The 17,091-nt window shown below is 44.3% G+C and overlaps 1 long non-coding RNA gene across 1 annotated transcript in view; it reads right to left on the bottom strand.

Moving 5' to 3' along the window:
- Positions 1-8,059: 8,059 nt before the first annotated feature.
- Positions 8,060-17,091, bottom strand: part of LOC147709320 (uncharacterized) — a 138,240-nt gene continuing 129,208 nt past the window's right edge. The window contains exon 4 of the long non-coding RNA XR_015296544.1: positions 8,060-8,173. This is a non-coding gene — a long non-coding RNA (uncharacterized LOC147709320). The remainder of the gene's footprint in view (positions 8,174-17,091) is intronic.

The following is a 17,091-nucleotide window of genomic DNA, read 5'->3' as shown; positions in this document are numbered from 1 at the left end:
GAGAGAGAGTAGAGAGAGAAAGTAGAGAGAGAGTAGAGAGGGAGAGTGGAGAGAGAGACGGAGAGCGAGAGTGGAGAGCGAGAGTGGAGAGAGAGAGAGAGAGTGGAGAGAGAGAGTGGAGAGAGAGAGTGGAGAGAGAGAGAGTGGAGAGAGAGAGAGTGGAGAGAGAGAGAGTGGAGAGAGAGAGAGTGGAGAGAGTGGAGAGTGGAGAGAGTGGAGAGAGAGAGAGAGTGGAGAGAGAGAGAGAGTGGAGAGAGAGTGGAGGGAGAGAGGAAAGAGAGGGTGGAAAGAGAGAAAGTGGAGAGAGAGTGGAGAGAAAGAGAGAGAGAGAGTAGAGAGAGAGGGGAGAGAGAGTGGAGAGAGAGTGGAGCGAGAATGTAGAGAGAGGGGTGGAGAGAATAGATAGAGTGAGAGACAGTGGAGAGAGAGACAGTGGAGAGAGAGACAGTGGAGAGAGAGAGTGGAGAGAGAGAGTGGAGAGAGAGAGAGTGGAGAGAGAGAGAGTGGAGAGAGAGAGAGTGGAGAGAGAGAGAGTGGAGAGAGAGAGGGAGTGGAGAGAGGGAGAGTGGAGAGAGAGAGAGAGAGAGAGAGAGTGGCGAGAGAGAGAGAGAGAGTGGCGAGAGCGGAGAGAGAGAGCGGAGAGAGAGAGCGGAGAGAGAGAGAGTGGAGAGAGAGAGAGTGGAGAGAGTAGAGAGAAGGAGAGACAGTGGAGAGAGAGACAGTGGAGATGGAGAGAGAGTGGAGAGAGAGGGAGAGCGGAGAGTGGAGAGAGTAGAGAGGATGGAGATAGTGGAGAGAGACAGTGGAGAGAGAGTGGAGAGAGAGAGAGAGTGGAGAGTGGAGAGAGTCGAGAGTGGAGAGAGGGGAGAGAGAGTGGAGAGAGAGTGGAGAGAGAGAGAGTGGAAAGTGGAGAGAGTGGAGAGTGGAGAGAGTGGAGAGTGGAGAGAGTGGAGAGAGAGAGAGTGGAGAGAGAGTGTGTAGAGAGAGTGAGAGACAGTGGAGAGACAGTTGAGAGAGAGACAGTGGAGAGAGAGACAGTGGAGAGAGAGAGTGGAGAGAGAAAGTGGAGAGAGAGAGTGGAGAGAGAGAGTGGAGAGAGAGTGGAGAGAGAGAGTGGAGAGAGAGTGGTGAGAGAGAGTGGAGAGAGAGAGTGTGGAGAAAGAGAGTGGAGAGAGAGAGTAGAGAAAGAGAGCGTGGAGAGAGAGTGAGAGTGGACAGAGAGAGAGAGAGAGAGAGAGAGAGAGTGGAGAGAGAGAGAGTGGAGAGAGAGAGAGTGGAGGGAGAGAGGAGAGAGAGAGAGAGTGAAGAGAGAGTGGAGAGAGAGAGAGTGAGTAGAGAGAGTAGAGAGAGAGAGTAGAGACAGAGAAGGGCGAGAGAATGGAGAGAGAGTGGAGGGAGACAGTGGAGAGAGAGTGGAGAGGTAGAGAGAGGGAGAGACAGTGGAGAGAGAGACAGTGGAGAGAGAGACAGTGGAGAGAGAGTGGAGAGAGAGAGTGAAGAGAGTGAGAGAGTGGAGAGACAGTGGAGGGATAGACAGTGGAAAGAGAGTGGAGAGAGAGACAGTGGAGATAGAGTGGACAGAGTTGAGAGAGAGAGATAGAGTGGAGAGAGAGTAGAGACTGATTGACTCAGACTGAATACTGACTGATGGAGAGATTGACTGGCTGAGAAACTGACAGAGAGAGAGAGAGAGAGAGAGAGAGAGAGAGAGAGAGAGAGAGAGAGAGAGACTGACTGACTGACAGACTGAGAGAGATAGAGAGACTGACAGAGAGAGAGAGACCGACTGACTGACTGACAGACTGACAGAGAGAGAGAGAGAGACTGACAGACTGACTGACAGACTGACTGACTGAGCGAGACTGAATGACAGAGAGAGAGAGACTGAATGACAGAGAGAGACTGATTGACTGAGGGAGAGAGACTGACAGACTGAGAGAGAGAGACTGTGATGGAATTGGGGTCAAAGTGTGTATGAAGCTATGCAATGCCTCTTAAAATTGCTATTGTCTACTAATAAAAATGTATTATCAAAATGTGCTCTTTGTAGTTACATCTGCTTTTGAAATACTGCATTGTCGCATTGTCTAATTTTTTAAAACGGAAAGGAGAAGGAGCAGTGGATGCGCTTTTGTCAAAACTGAACGATGAGTGGGCCCGATGTTGTATATCATGACAGGAGTCTGCATCAGGAAACCCACCTAAAATTGGGCACACTTCCCCGACGTACTGATGGCAGAGACCCTGTGATGAATGGAACACCACCTATGATAGCCTGCTGGCAGACTACGCCCAACCTTTAACTCCACCATCCAGTGTTACTTATAACTGCTGTATTGGTGACAGTGGCGTAACAATAGCCCGCATCCCCTGCAGTATGGCGGGTCGCTGGCCTGAGTGCTCTAGACTGGCACGGAGGATGGGAGGTGGGCCCCCTCCATGTAGTTTGCAGGGGGGCCCCCTCAAGTTTCGTTACGCCACTGATCAAGATGATTAAAACCTATCCATGTGGCCTCAGCCTACATTCTCGCAGCATGTAGGCTGGAGATGGATTCCATTCTGGACTTGCTGAATGCCGGGGAAAATGCACTGCAACGTAATATATGCATACGGACTGATACACCAACTCTGACGAAATTAACTCTGTGTCTCTGTGATTCGGGGCACATCACTTAATATCCAAGTACCTCTAAAAATGAATGTGTTCTTTTTTAATGTAACTAGTGCTCATGTAAAGTGCTCCAAGTCTTTTCAGTCAATTTTGCACTATATAAGACCTCATTGTCCCCTGTACAACAAACAGAATGCTTCGGACCACACATCTCCACTTGACTTTAACACCCAGGATCAAAAGGGCTCGATCAGGAGGCCGTCTTTTCTCGTATAATGCCTCCAAATTGTGGAACTCACTCCCACTGGACATTCGTGCTCAGCCCAACCTTTTTTCTTTCCATAAACTCTTAAAGACCTGGCTGTTTCCTTAATTCTTCCTTCTTTCTCGCTCGTTCTTATCATTAGCGCTGGGACTCCTACGGGCAGCCATGCGCTCTAGAAATCTTTAAACATAAACATGAACATAAACATATAACAAGCTATGATTAGCGAAGAGGTAGGGAAGTGTCATGCAGCGATGGAAGTGGGGTGGTGGTAGGGATGGGCAAGTAATTAACAGAATGCAAACACTAGAAAGTCTAAACAATAAAATAAAACAAGCATTTTCAATGTAATAGGCCTCGCATTTGCGAGTGTTTAAGCTATTGGCATTGTAAATGATCATTCCTTTTATTTATGTGTTTTGAAAAGCAGGACATATATAAAAGGCATTGTTATTTTTAATGTCAAGAGCTGGAACTCTCGAAAATGCAAGAGAACTATAATAGTGGCTGCGTCCCTTTTTTTAGACACTGCTCACATATTCAGGTTACAGTGAGCAGCGTCTAAACAAAGGGGTGCAGCCAATGTTAAAGTGAAATCGCGTATGGCGCTTTCACCCAAGGTGAAAAAAATAATGAATTTCAAAAGCTTCTGTGCTGCGGCCTCTAAAGTGAAAGAGGACTGCACCGTATATTAAATAATTAAATAAGCACAGCTGCTAAAGTGAAAGCAGACCTCGCCGTATATTAAACTAGCAGCCCGCCCCGGCGATGCCCGGGGGCAGAAGGGGGCTGGGGGCTGCATTTTGAGCATTTGTTTAGTCCCGGCCGGGCCCCCCGCCCTCCCGCCCGCCCGCCCCGACATTGCCTATACCGCTGCCCGCCCGCCTGCCGCCTCCTGCCTCAGCCTAGCAGCCCGCCCCGGCGTTGCCCGGGGGCAGAAGGGGGCTGGGGGCTGCATTTTGAGCATTTGTTTAGTCCCGGCCGGGCCCCCCGCCCGCCCCGACATTGCCTATACCGCTGCCCGCCCGCCTGCCTCCCGCCCGCCTTCCGCCTCCCGACTCTGCCTTACCTCAGCCGCGCTCCGGACTTAGCCCCCACTCCCGGGCCCCCGCCCGCCCCGACATTGCCCGGACCGCCTCCCGCCTCCCGCCTCGCCTTACCTGAGCCGCCGCGCCACTCCTCGCCGCACCTCGCAGCTCGTCATTGCTCCTCCCCGCCTGTCGTCATCACGCAGGTGTAGGTCGCGGTCAGCGCTACGTTGCGGCCGGCCGGCGCTTGCTTTAGGGGACTACTTTGTTTTTAAACTTTAATTTTTTAATTTACGTTTATTTTTTATTTTATGCAGCCTATGTCCATCTACACACCCTGAGGATTACAACAATGTATTGGGTGTTTGGATTGGCGCTGTGGTTCCCGAGTTTACCTTGCCAAAAGGTTTCTGTTCTCTCTTTATAATAGTAGTATAGATAATTAGATAAGCGCGGCCGCTATATTTAAAACGGACTGCGCTGTAATCAGAATAAATACATTACTATTAAAATAAAAGCGGGCGGTTGCTACGATGTCGTGGGTGGAATAGGGGAAGAGCATTAAAGAAAATAGCACTCACCAACTAATAAAGCAGACAATTCAACAACACCAGTAAAAGGTCCAGTCGTTATGGGAGGTAAAAAATGCAGGCAAGGTGGTACCAAGGGGCGATTAACATGCCTATTAACGATTTGGAAGCCAGTGTTTACCAAGGACAATTACTCGAGCCAATTCAAATATGGGTGGAGAGTGGGAAGGGCTTCACAGCTATACTCCACTACTGCATGCCTCGCAGTAGCACATGCGCTGACCAGGCTCGACCTAAAAATGAACGACCTCGAACAGCTACAGCTTAAACATACAGCATTGCTTAATTTAAGCTGGTGGTTGACGGTGGGGGAAACCAGCACTTATTTTGGGGGGGGTGGGCAGAACTTATTTTTCTGCATTGGGCACTTACTGCGAGCAAACGACGCATATGGGAAAGACTGGGAAGAGAAAGGTAGAAAAGCGTCACAAACTAGGAAGTAGAAAGCTGCAGGGGTGAGCTGAAGGGGCAGGGGTGCCTGTAAATGGATTAAAGAGGCCCAAGTTGGCTTTAGAAATACGCTGCGTCAGTATTCTGTGCGCGCACTAATTTCAGCAGCAGCGTGTTTCAGAGGAGAGCTTTGGGCACCGGCACGCTTTTATTTACAAATTAAGCACTGCCATACAGTGGCACTCAAAGCCTTCTTCAGGTCAGAGCAGTACATCAAGAGTGTATTTAATAAAATCTAACAACAACCATAACAAGGCGCGAAGAGGGCCGGAACAATCCCGTCACCAACCAGGTTCTGCCCCTAGACATCACTTCTATATCTACCACCATGGAAATATCCCGACAGTATCGAGGCCTGTCGACTCTGCGGTCAATTCTCTGAAACTATAGTCCATCAAATCTGCAAATTTGTTGCAAATTTCGAGGAGCTATATTAAGAGCCGCATTGAACTCAAGGGGGTGTGCCCAGGCTGTTATGGCCAGCTTTGAAACCTCAGACGCCCAGTTAGACTGTGAGCTGGTGAGCTGCCTGTCGAGACTAGAACAGAAAGTAAACTACTTCACAGGCTTCACAGCACACGGCCCAATCAGGTGTCTTAAACTCAGTATTTTGCACAACTCTCCGTCAGCACAGCCACTTTATCTGCACCAAATAAAACGGACTCACAGCCACAGGATTATGAGCAGGACTAACTTTGAAGAAGGCTTTGGCTGTAATGCCAGTTTTATCGCTTCCTCTCCCTCACGCAAAGACTTCGCCTGCACTGTTGTCGATAAGACTCGTCTTGAAAGCCTACCGTCCGGCTGGCGACAACGCATGTGGACTTGATCCGGCATTCTGACTGCCTCTTCTGTGTAAAACTCTGGCTGCACTCACCCTGGTGTGACCTTGAGCACAATTAAATACCGGTCTATTGTACACTTTAAACGGACTGACTTTTCACATGATCGAGGGGGCAGTGTTCTTACGGCTAACCAGCCCGCCAGAGAAGAAACTAAGCAAAGAGCTTTATCTGGTGCAATATTTGAATAGAGTTTGTATTTCTGTATTTTACTGCTTGATATATAGCATATTGTATCATTAAGCTTTTTTTATCTTGAATAACTAGCTTCTTTTAGCACTTGAATGCCTTTTTATATGAATAGGCTTGTTTTTAATATGGTTAGTGCAAATGTTTTAATTAGCTATGCACGTAAATAAAAGATAGATACAAATAAAACAAGCACGAATAACGTGGTGTCCAGTTAACCAATAGGGTTTAGGGTCTCGAGGGCGGAGTGAAACCGTTTTTCAGTAAACGGCGCTTGGTCGGTCCGGCGGCAATCAGTGACGTCAGGAGAGTACGAGAGAGCGGAGTTTTGGAGTCTGCCAACCTTGGAGCACGGCCAGCAATGATCTGTGAGTACATAGAATGGGGGTTTTGCTGAGACTGGAGTTTGTAGTCTGGTATATGTGCACGGCTAAATTTCTTAGCTATTGTACAACAAATGCGGGGCTTCCATGAGTGAGGGAAGCCTTGCACGTGTGCCAGGTGATATGGCGGAGATACCAGGGGAGTCGCGACAAAAAAGCCAGGTGAGTGGGTGGGGAGGGCTGTGTGCGTGCGTGTGTGTGCGTGTGTGTGTGCGCATGTGTGTATGCAGTGTGTGTATGCAGTGTGTGTGCGTGCGTGTGTGTGTGTGTGCCTGGGTGTGTGTGTGTGCGTGCGTGTTTATGTGTGTGTGCATGCGTGAGTGTGGCTGCGTGTGTGCGCGCGCGATTGAGAGAGGCGAGAGGCTGACTTGCGGTGAATGTTGAACAGGAGATGTGCACGGCGCCGGGCTGGGCGTGCGCACCCACGAGATGAAATCGCCGAGGGAAAGCGCGTACCCTTCCCCTGTCCAACATTCCCGGCAAGTGCACAACATAAGGTCTTTTGCTGGATGCAGCGCTTCGCGCTCCTAACACCAGCGAGACCTAAAAAAAAGTATGTCACAAGTACACGGCCAGTCGAAGGACACAAGGTGCTAGAAGCAGTATTTGGTCCAAGCTCCAAAGCAGGGACGAACACATGAAGCTGAGCAAGAAGGAGGAGCCAACCTAAGGTAAGTAATGGGTGGGTTCGTAGTCCCTTTCAAGCTTATTTTTTTTGTTACAAGAGATTTCGCAAGCATGGTGCAAGGACTGTGTAGGCGAAACCTAAAAAGTAGACTCGGGCAATATTAGATATTACTATTGCTTCACTCCGCGGGGAGGAGGAAGGGTTAAAAAATAAGATAAAGCGTTACTTGTGAATTTTAAAACGTAACCCCCTACCCCGAAATTATTGATTAAGGTGAGACCCTGTTCAAAGAGTACTTGACCAAGGAGATTGCCATTTCTTGCAGAAACTAAGAGATGGGGGGTTGACTAGAAGTTTCTGAGTTTATACAGTTACATTTCAACACTTATTGCATGGAGAACCTATTGTAAACTTTTTGGGGGTGTTTAATCAAGAAAGGTGGAAGTGGGCAAAATGCTTCGATAGGTCTGTGAGCATACATCATTTTCTGCTTCCATTTACATGATTTACCAACTCTCTAGCCTGACATTTTCTGCCCGCAACAAAAGCTGGTGTTTAGAAAACATAATTTACTGTACACTGATGACAGAACTATATGCGACACCTTAGAAGTGAACTTGTAGCATCTAGAAAACAGTCTATGGGTTTATGTCAATGTCAAACGTTTCTGATAAATCTCTAACAACAATAATAAAGTCCCAGACAGAAATAATTGAAAGAACAGAGTTTTCTTGCTGGCCTCAAAATATATGTATGGAAAGGGTTGTTTCATATTTTTATGACTTCTTTTGGAAGCCCCATAACAAATTGCAACTTTAAAAGTTTAACATAGCTAACTCGGGCTCAACAAAGTGTATGTGGTCTGGTGATCCCAGTTTGGACTGAAAGTTTATGGCTCAAAAGTAATTTAATTAATAATGATTCGCATGGCTCTACACGGTACAATGTCAATTAAGGAATAGTTGCTGCTCTTCGATTGCAAATGTCCTCCAGCAGTTGCAATAAAAATGGTTAATTATTATGGCTTGCGTACTTTGGTGTAAAAATTCCAAAATCCCAAAATTGTCACTTACCTAATACTTGCACAGGTTGTCAGTAGCAAACAATGTTTCTCGTATACATTATTATGGGTATTGAGTGAAAATTGTATGGGCCATTCATCCTTAACCAAAATGATTGTTTCAAATCTAAAATGAAAGAAAAATAATATGGTGGCTTAATCACAGATGAAAGATAATAGTGTCAAGAGGCCGCTAAAATTAATTGCTAGATTTAATTATAATTCATTTTATAGTAGTTTTCCCTCCTGGACAGTGGGAAGAATATTTAACGATGATCCCAAACCAGGAAAATTCCTGGAAAAAATAAAATTTTCATGTAGTTTAGAAAATAAATCTTAAACTATGAGGCATGTCACGTCGTCCTGCAGTATATTTGAGCATATAAGGAGCTTTATATAAAAGTAACTCAAGCTGTGTTGAGCAGTTCATTGCCATGTAATACATTTGTTTTTTATTAGCGGTTTTAAGGGCAAATGTTAAGCAGGAGTTTTAGCTTCTGGAAAACAAAGAAAACTATGGCTCTGATGAACAGGGAGCTTTGTCCCTGTTTGTGAGGGCCATTTTGCATCATCATTGCCTCTTACTGCAGCCTTGTCAAATTTCTCAAGTGGCTCAAAGAGTCAAATTTCCCGGTGGCTCAAAGAGTGTGCTTCAAAGCCTTGGTCCTGACTCACAAAGCCTTACATGGTCCTTGCCCATCTTACTTGAGTGCCAGATTTTCGTTCTGCCAGCCGACACGCCCCCTACGCTCGGCTGCTCATAGACGACTGGTTATACCTAGGCTCAGAAAAACACGCCTGGGTGGTCAGTCCCTGGCGGTAAGAGCTGCCAATATGTGGAATGCCTTGCCAGACCCTGTGAGGCATACGACTGACCTGACCACTTTTAAAAAAACTCTGGAAAACACATCTGTTTCAACAAGTGGTCTAGACCCCCTGCTTAATCTGTCATTGTTCTCTCCACGCGCCAGGACACTCTTGAGTAACAGTGCGCGATACAAATCCATTTATAACATATAACATAACATGTATGATGTGCTGGTCCAGTGCAGGTTTTTTGTTTGTATACTAGGGCGTGTACTCTTACTTATTCCATTATAAAACAGAATTACAAGTCCCATAGTTCAACGTAAAAACTTGGACTGGAGCAGTACATTACATATGGACCCAGGAAACTTGGCAGCTATGTGACTGCTGTGCTTTCTGGGGGTCCCGTGTGGGGCAAACGAGTGTCAGCCATCTTGCCCTAAATAGCGTAAGGCAGCCATCACTTCTATCTGTGGAGGAGTGAGGATACAACATGATGTCCAGCAGTATTGCCGCTCCGCCAAACCCTAAATAAGGCTCTGTTGCTTGGTTTTGTTAGTCACCTGAGTTTTTGAATATCTTGTTTTGGTTCTGAGGGATTGACTGAGTGATAGTAGTCTTGTTTGGACCGTATTGCGACCTTGATAAGCTCAAGTCATTGCTTCAATTGAAGATACGTTGTGATTCTCTTACTGCTAGTAGCTGCAGACTGGTATTGTTTACAAGTACTGAGATGTGAAGACTAAAAGAAGAGTCTGTGTCAAACCATACGCCAAGATTTTAAGACCTTGCTCAATACCTGGAGCAACACCCTTAGGTCATTTGAATAGTTTCAACCCATCTGTTGCTTCTCCTGTGATGAAGATTTCACTCAGTTGACTTCAGCGGTGAAGGCAAATCTCCCTCATCCACAAGTAAATGCATTTCAAGCACACTAGGATCTTGGTTAACTGGTTAGAGTCATTTTTAACTCGGATCTGGAGTCCCATGTCATCTGCAACATTTGGACAGATATTTGGTATTTGAAGATATTCTGCGTCAGAGGTCTCTTGCATATCTTAAAGATTAGCTGGATGAAATATTGACCATGAAGAACACACTAGGTGTTGGGTTTTGCTGTAACATAAAGGATCCCACACTGATATGTTGACACTGGATGAATAAGGAAGATTGACAACATTGAAGGACTTTTTTCAGTGTTCCATGAAGATTTTATGGTCGACTGTGCCACAGGCAGCCAATCATTTTAGAAAGATAAGGGTATCCTTCAAGCTATTTTTAAAGAGCGACGGAGATCTTCCCTGATATCAGTAATTTTTGTTTCTGTTGTCTTGCCTGGTCTGAGCACGTAATGTCAGTTAGGAATTATGTTATTTTATTCAACAACTTCTTGCAGTGGACGTGTGACCTTCTCCAACATGATGTTGCTTATGTTCAAAATGGATCTGTAATATGCCAGCTTAAGAGGACTGGCAGTAGTTTTCTTCTTAGGAAGGAGTGATTGCTATTTGTCGCCATTTGAGACCTTGCCTTGTTGGACCGCGATATTTGTCAGTGATATTTTTCCTAGTGTAGAAACGTGGTATTTCCTTGTTGATGCCGAGCAGGTTTTGACGGGAAGAGTGGAGGCTTTTACATTTTCGGTTCCATTGATCAGTGTTCATTGTGGTAAAGGAAAAGAGGGTGGAGCCAATGGTCCGTGGCTTGGCTAGCGCAACGCATATAGTTAGATCAGTTAGATTTTGATGTATAGAGGACGCTCATGTACTTGTCATGGCCTTGGTCTTGGAGGTCAATCTGGGAACAGTAACAGAAGGATACACATTCAGAGGGATGTATGACGTTACAATGCATACATTCACAACGCATACCATTACAACGAAACTTTTACAACGCAGGATCCATTACAACGCATGCCATTACAACGCATGCCATTACAACGTAGCTGCTATTACAACGCATGCCGTTACAACGTAAGTATGGGTAAGTATTTTAATTTTTTTAATTAATGGGAATGTAATAGTAGTGTAAGTGTTGGATAGTGTAGGGGTTACAATTACTATTATAACTCCAGGGGGGTGTAATATTAGGGTAAGTGTTGGATAGTGTAGGGGTTAAAATTACTATTCTAACTCCAGGGGGGCGTAATAGTAGGGTAAGTGTTGGATGGTGTAGGGGTTCAAATGTAATTTAATACTTACCTACACTTACGTTGTAATGGCATGCGTTGTATTAGCAGCTGCGTTGTAATGGATCCTGCGTTGTAAAAGTTTTGTTGTAATGCTAATGCGTTGTTTTAGTTGCGTTGTAATGGCTGTTTCCCCATTCAGAGCCTACAACATCACATCAGAGGTTTGAGTGACAGATGCAACAAGCGTGACACTGCATTCAATATCAGATAAACTACAACTAATAACAACATTGGATGTCACCTTGGAGTTCTGCAAACTTCAAATATGTGGGTGTGGTGACTCAGTAGTCTAATGCAAACTTTGTAGAAATGTGTTTTACACCTCTAGGCCACATACTGGTTAAATCCCAGTGGGTTCACTCGGCCTTTCATCCTTCTGAAATTGATAAAATAACTAGAGCATTGAGTTGATAGAAATATACACCTATTATTCAGTGCCAAAGTACCACAAAGAGTGAATGAGCACTTCACAAATACACGTTATGGTATGTCACTGTGAAGAAATTCATTGGTGTTTCATGCAGTTGTGGTTAATTAATCCTTTATATGTAATGTAATGTAAATTAGTTTTATATAGCGCGCGATTACCCTTGGGTGTCTTATCTTTAGCGGTCTGATGAGGGAGGGAACAGTGACAAGGAAGCAGAACATTCAATTTGACCAATTGAGTTAGTACTTCTTACTGCACTGAAAACAAGTTTAAAATTCAATGTCTTACTGTAGCGCCCTGACCAATTAACTGCATGCTCAATGAATTTCAAATAACATTTAATTGCTGCAGTTAGGTACACAGTGTTTCCTGGCAACACATCACAGCATATTACAAAGACGATTTACAAAGAGGACTCATTAAAGCATGGTCATCTAGATGACCTTTTGAATTTGAGGAAGCTTGGCTTAGTTTCCTTCCCTCATTTGTGCCAAAGTGGCAGACATTAATGCTAAGATTACAACTCCCACTCACTCTTCTGAATGGAGTCACGTGATACTATGGAGTCATGGCCACGGTGGTAAGGTGGTGAGGTAGTATGGATACCTGAAGAAGTAAGAGGAAAGAGAGAACCCTTTAATGGGCTTGTAGGTTGGCTTATCAAGGAAGGTGTGAGGTAATACTGCTGGAGTTGTATTTATTTTAAAGGTCCTGTATGTTGATATGGATCTCAGCGAATTTGCAAAACAGAAGAAGGGGACGTCGTAGGGAGAGTGTTCATGACACAGTCAAAGTCTTCAGCGTTTGTGCTGTGTGGGCTAGGGTTGGAAGAGAAAGCTGCCGTTCAAAGTTTAGCGTTGCACACATAGGTGAACTCTGCTTAGAGGAGAGTGAGGCCTCGCCATTGTAGTGGGTAAATGTGATATGGCCAGCACCACCACGTTTGCATTGTCATCTGGGTGACTCTGGTTTAATGCAGGGCAAAAATGCACTAAAGATGTAAACCAAAAAAACTAATATTAACCCAGACAGTCAGATAACCTAATGCCAGATGTACAAAGGGTTTTAGTGTTTGCAAAACCTCTGATTCGTTACATCTGTTGGTTTGCAAATGTTAAAATACTTTTTCAAATATACTAAGCCCATTTCATGATTCAGAAAAGGTTTTCTGAATTGTTAAATGGGTGTAGGGAGCCATACCGAATCGGTATCTGAAAGGTCCATGTTTAAGACATCCCTTTCAAATACTGATTAATACGCATGAGGTCAGCTGGATTCCAACCCACTTCGATTTGGATTTTTAAGAACCATCGGGCACAAAATTCGTCCGTTTGCGATTCCAAAATCACTTTTTGGGATGCATCATTCATTTCCCATTTCTCGCAATTTAAGAAATCGCAATTTTTTGCGATTTCTCAAATTGCGATAGCATTTAAGAAATCGCAAATTTTGCGATTTCTTAAATGCTATGCAAGATTTATTTTTTTTGCGAATTCGCAATTTTAAAGGGGATAATTACCATGAAGTACACCTTCATGGTAATTTGCGAAAAGTTTCAAAAATGCAAATAAATGCATTTTTGAAACTTACATTTTACACACACACATGCCCTTGGGACATGTGTGTGAGTAAAATGTACTTACATGACATTCCAGGGGTGCAGGGGGGGTCCTTTGGACCCCCCCTGCACCCTTGAAATTGCATTCTCATTTTGCGATTCCTTAATTGCGAATTCGCAAAATAAGAATGCCTTCCCATTGATTCCTATGGCCTTTAGGCCCATAGGAAGGAATGTAAAGCGTTTCCTTATTTGCGATTCGCAATTAAGGAATCGCAAATAAGGAAAATTTGCGATTTTTTGATCCATAGGAATTTGCGATTTCTAAATTGCGATTCCTTAATTTTTGCAATTTACGAATCGCAAATTCCTACAATGATGCATGTGGCTGCATATTAGTACATTGGTCAGTTCTTAAAATTATTTATAGTTTGCAAAAATACTGGTCACAAATCGCAACCACATATTAATACATATGACCACCAGTGACTTGGGCTACTGACACGTTTGTGACCTGCAAAGTAAAGATAGATAACCTACTGGGCTTGAATCTTTCATTAAACTGCTGACTCTTGGATTTAACACGTGATGAAAACAAGGAAACACAAATTGGGAATCCTAGCAGGGAGTCATAATGACTCTTTTTGGGGCTCTGGAAGGCCCATACAAGAGATTTCCTTGACTGTACCCACCCACAAGGGACCCTTTGGCGCTCCATTTAAAAAAATACTGAAACCTTTTCACTTACCTCTAATATTCTACTTATTAAAGGTGCTAATGTCTCACTATGTCTTTGATGCGCTCCAGCGTCATTTCTTTATGACATGTTCTAAAAAGTATTTGCTTATTTCATGTTCAAATTTTTTATTAAATGGATCTTCATAGAAAAGCGATCACAATTAAAGAACTTAGGCCTTCATGTCAGTCGGATTTATTTTGTGAGTTCCTGATAGCAATTTTTTGCGATTCGCTATTATGACACCACAAACACCAATGTACGAATATGTTCTTGACACATTTATCAGTTCCTAACGAGCTCACAATAGACCTACCTCATTAATATTCATAAGGTAAGTCGTAATTTGCGACCCATTGAGAATCGCCAAAAACACAGGGATGGTGGCCTGCTGGGGACAGCAGACCACCATATCTTTCCCTAAAGGAAAATGGAACACGATTCAAGAAGAAAAATGAAATGTTTCAGTCTTATTTTTAGGAGTTGGCAGTTGTCCCTGGGACCACTGCCTGCTTTTAAAAAACGTTTTCTCAACCTTGGGCTATAAACAGCAGTGAGGACATTAGAGATACCCAGGATACTCATGAGTAAATTAAACATCAGAGGACACAAATTGTTTGACACCAAGTGATGTGGTGGGAGGGGTTGGGGAGAGGGAAAGGGAATATATGTCGAGATGCATTCTATGTATGGTAAATAGATGAAAAGGTTAAAAGGGACGGAAGTATATTTCTGATGGTGTATTACATTGCTGATGTATGACTATGACTTATATATTAAAAAAAAGTTTTCGCAACTATTCACAAAAGGATAGGGGTCCACTGGGAATCCCTTCCCGTTGGTGACTGGGTTACCACCTGCTTGAAGTAGGCGGTAAAATGCAAATGTTTTGTACATGGCACTGCGAGTCGATATTAGGAAGGGCTGCCCTTAACACGCCCCTTCCTAATACCGAATCACAAAAACCAAATTGCGATTCGTTAACAAGTTACCGAATCACTATTTGGGATTGGTAAATGCCAAAAAGCCTTTTTGCGTTCGTGAACAGCCGACTCTGTAAATCGGCCTGATTGAGACGGGCAAAAATGTTTGTACACATGGCCCTTAGAGATGGGAACATGATCTATAATTCACTAAATGTGGATAAGCAAGGTAAGACTCAGACCTGACTCGGACCAGATGTCTATCTTGGGCTTGGTTCTTGTCCCATGGGGACTGGCTCCAAATTGGAGTCACTAGAAGCACCCCAGGCACTGATGCTCTCACTCCATAATTTAATTTTGATAAGAACATTTTTTAAAAGCAACCGAGAGCTGAATCTAATCTTAAGATTTAGAAACATGTTATTCAGTTTGAAAAGTTTCCATAGAAACGGGAGTGCAAACATAGCCACAGAACATATCTGTCTGACGCCTGGCTGCACTTTCAGTGTGTCTCGTCGAGGAGCTGTTAGCCAGGAGCAAGCTCTGTGGGGCCATCAGTACATCTTCATTTTGACAATTATTGAATTACAGTTTTTGTGACGTAGAGCATCTCCTAAAATTGTTCTGTTTGTCAAGTCAGAGAAGCCACTTGCTCTAACATACAAGCATTGGCAAAGCAAATAGGATCCACATTTCCTGACCATTTGGCTTAACCAAAGCTTGTTGATTCTGCAGAACAGCATTGGCAAAACAAACAAAAAAGGTTGTTGCTGATGCTCAGTTTCATGGGCAAAAGCAAAAAAAGGTGACAGCAGAAAATTAAGTCAGGGCAGTAGAGCTGGCATGGTGGGTTGATTGTGGTCATCAAAGTGGAGGGTCACTTCCCTTTCTGGAGGCCTCTACGGCCACCACCACAAAGATATGACACACCGTAGTTTTTACTGAAGCAGCAGTGGTCTGCATGAACTCTCGCCCTTTGCGCCTCCAGGAAACACATCTTAAACTGGCAAAGACAGGACAAGTATAGAAGGCCCCAGTAAAGAAATGTTGTTGTTTCTGCAACTTCTCTGCCCTGAGGAGGATTGCTAAGTCCATTATCTGTACTCTGACGACCCTACCGCTTGACAGGAGGTAATTAGCCTGACCAGAACTGTGATCCCTGTCTGTCTACTCCTTTTTACTTTGACTGACCACTTCGTTATCAGCATCCTAATTTCAGAGGCTTCTCAAACTGAGCCATATTGACCCTATTTTAAAGATATTCCTCGTTTTCTCTAAAGCCTGGAGTCTACTGTCTCATGCCATTGCTCAGTCTCTGCTGTTAACCTCACCATAGTGTAACCCCTTTGAAACTGCAGGTTGCCTTGAGGAACAAAATATCAGAGACATCATCCCCTGTCATAGGTATTCTAGATTCTAAGTACATATGTTATGTTATATATTCTTGTAGAGCACACGGGTACCCTAGGGCAGAGGTCTTCAAACTTTTTGGTGCCGAGACCCCCCTGTCAACATTTTGAGGTGTAAGGACCCCTTCCTAACAAACATTTCTAAAACTGTAGGCAGGGCTACTGGAATTATGAGGCAGTTGAGTACCAAATTACGCAACGGGCTTGACTAAATTGTGTGGGAAGAAAAATGTAAATGATGTTACGTGACGCAGCGTATTTTGGGATAGCATTGCTTCATTATTTTGAAATTAATTTTTTACACACAGTAACACTGAGGAAAGATTTCACCCCATCAGTACCTGTTTATAACCAAAATGCAGAAATTAGCATCAGAAAGATTTCTAGTCAACCTTTGTGAAGGGACCTCCACTCTGCAGGAATACATGCTGCTACATTAGAAGCTCACCTGGCCCTGGCCGGGAGAATAAGGGGTCCCTTAAAACCCTGGCGGTTTTCTGCAGAGTTAAGCAGTTTACCCATGCAGTTTTCCTCTCACTCCCTCCCTTCCATCCCTCTCTCCTCTCCCAACCCCGGATCCCTCTCTCACTTTTCAGGTCATTTTCTTTCACTCCTTTTTACAACTTCTGAACTCTACCCATTCAACCTCTCACTTCACCTTTAATCACCTCTTGCCATTCTGTCTTTTTACTGCCCTCATCTCTAACAGTCTCTCGTATTTATCTCATGGCCTCTCTGGCCCTGTCACTACCCGTTCCCCTCAGCACTTCTCATTCACCTCGTCTCTCCATTCAACTTATTGTCTATTTGTATCTTACACCTCTCCGGTCCCCCCATTCATCTTTCACATCTCCCCTTTGTTCTAACAGAAGCCCTCACCTTTGGCTCACACTCACTTCTAGCTTGTCCACACTACTCTTCTGCAATTTACATTTCTCCTCATCCCTGACCTCTTCAATCAAATTCTCTCAATCCCTTGCTGTCCTCTCTC

The sequence above is a fragment of the Lissotriton vulgaris genome, chromosome 6, assembly GCF_964263255.1.
Source record: "Lissotriton vulgaris chromosome 6, aLisVul1.2, whole genome shotgun sequence".
Classification (NCBI taxonomy): Eukaryota; Metazoa; Chordata; class Amphibia; order Caudata; family Salamandridae; genus Lissotriton; species Lissotriton vulgaris.
Note: the sequence above shows the minus strand (reverse complement) of the source record. Positions and strands in the feature narration are given on the sequence as shown.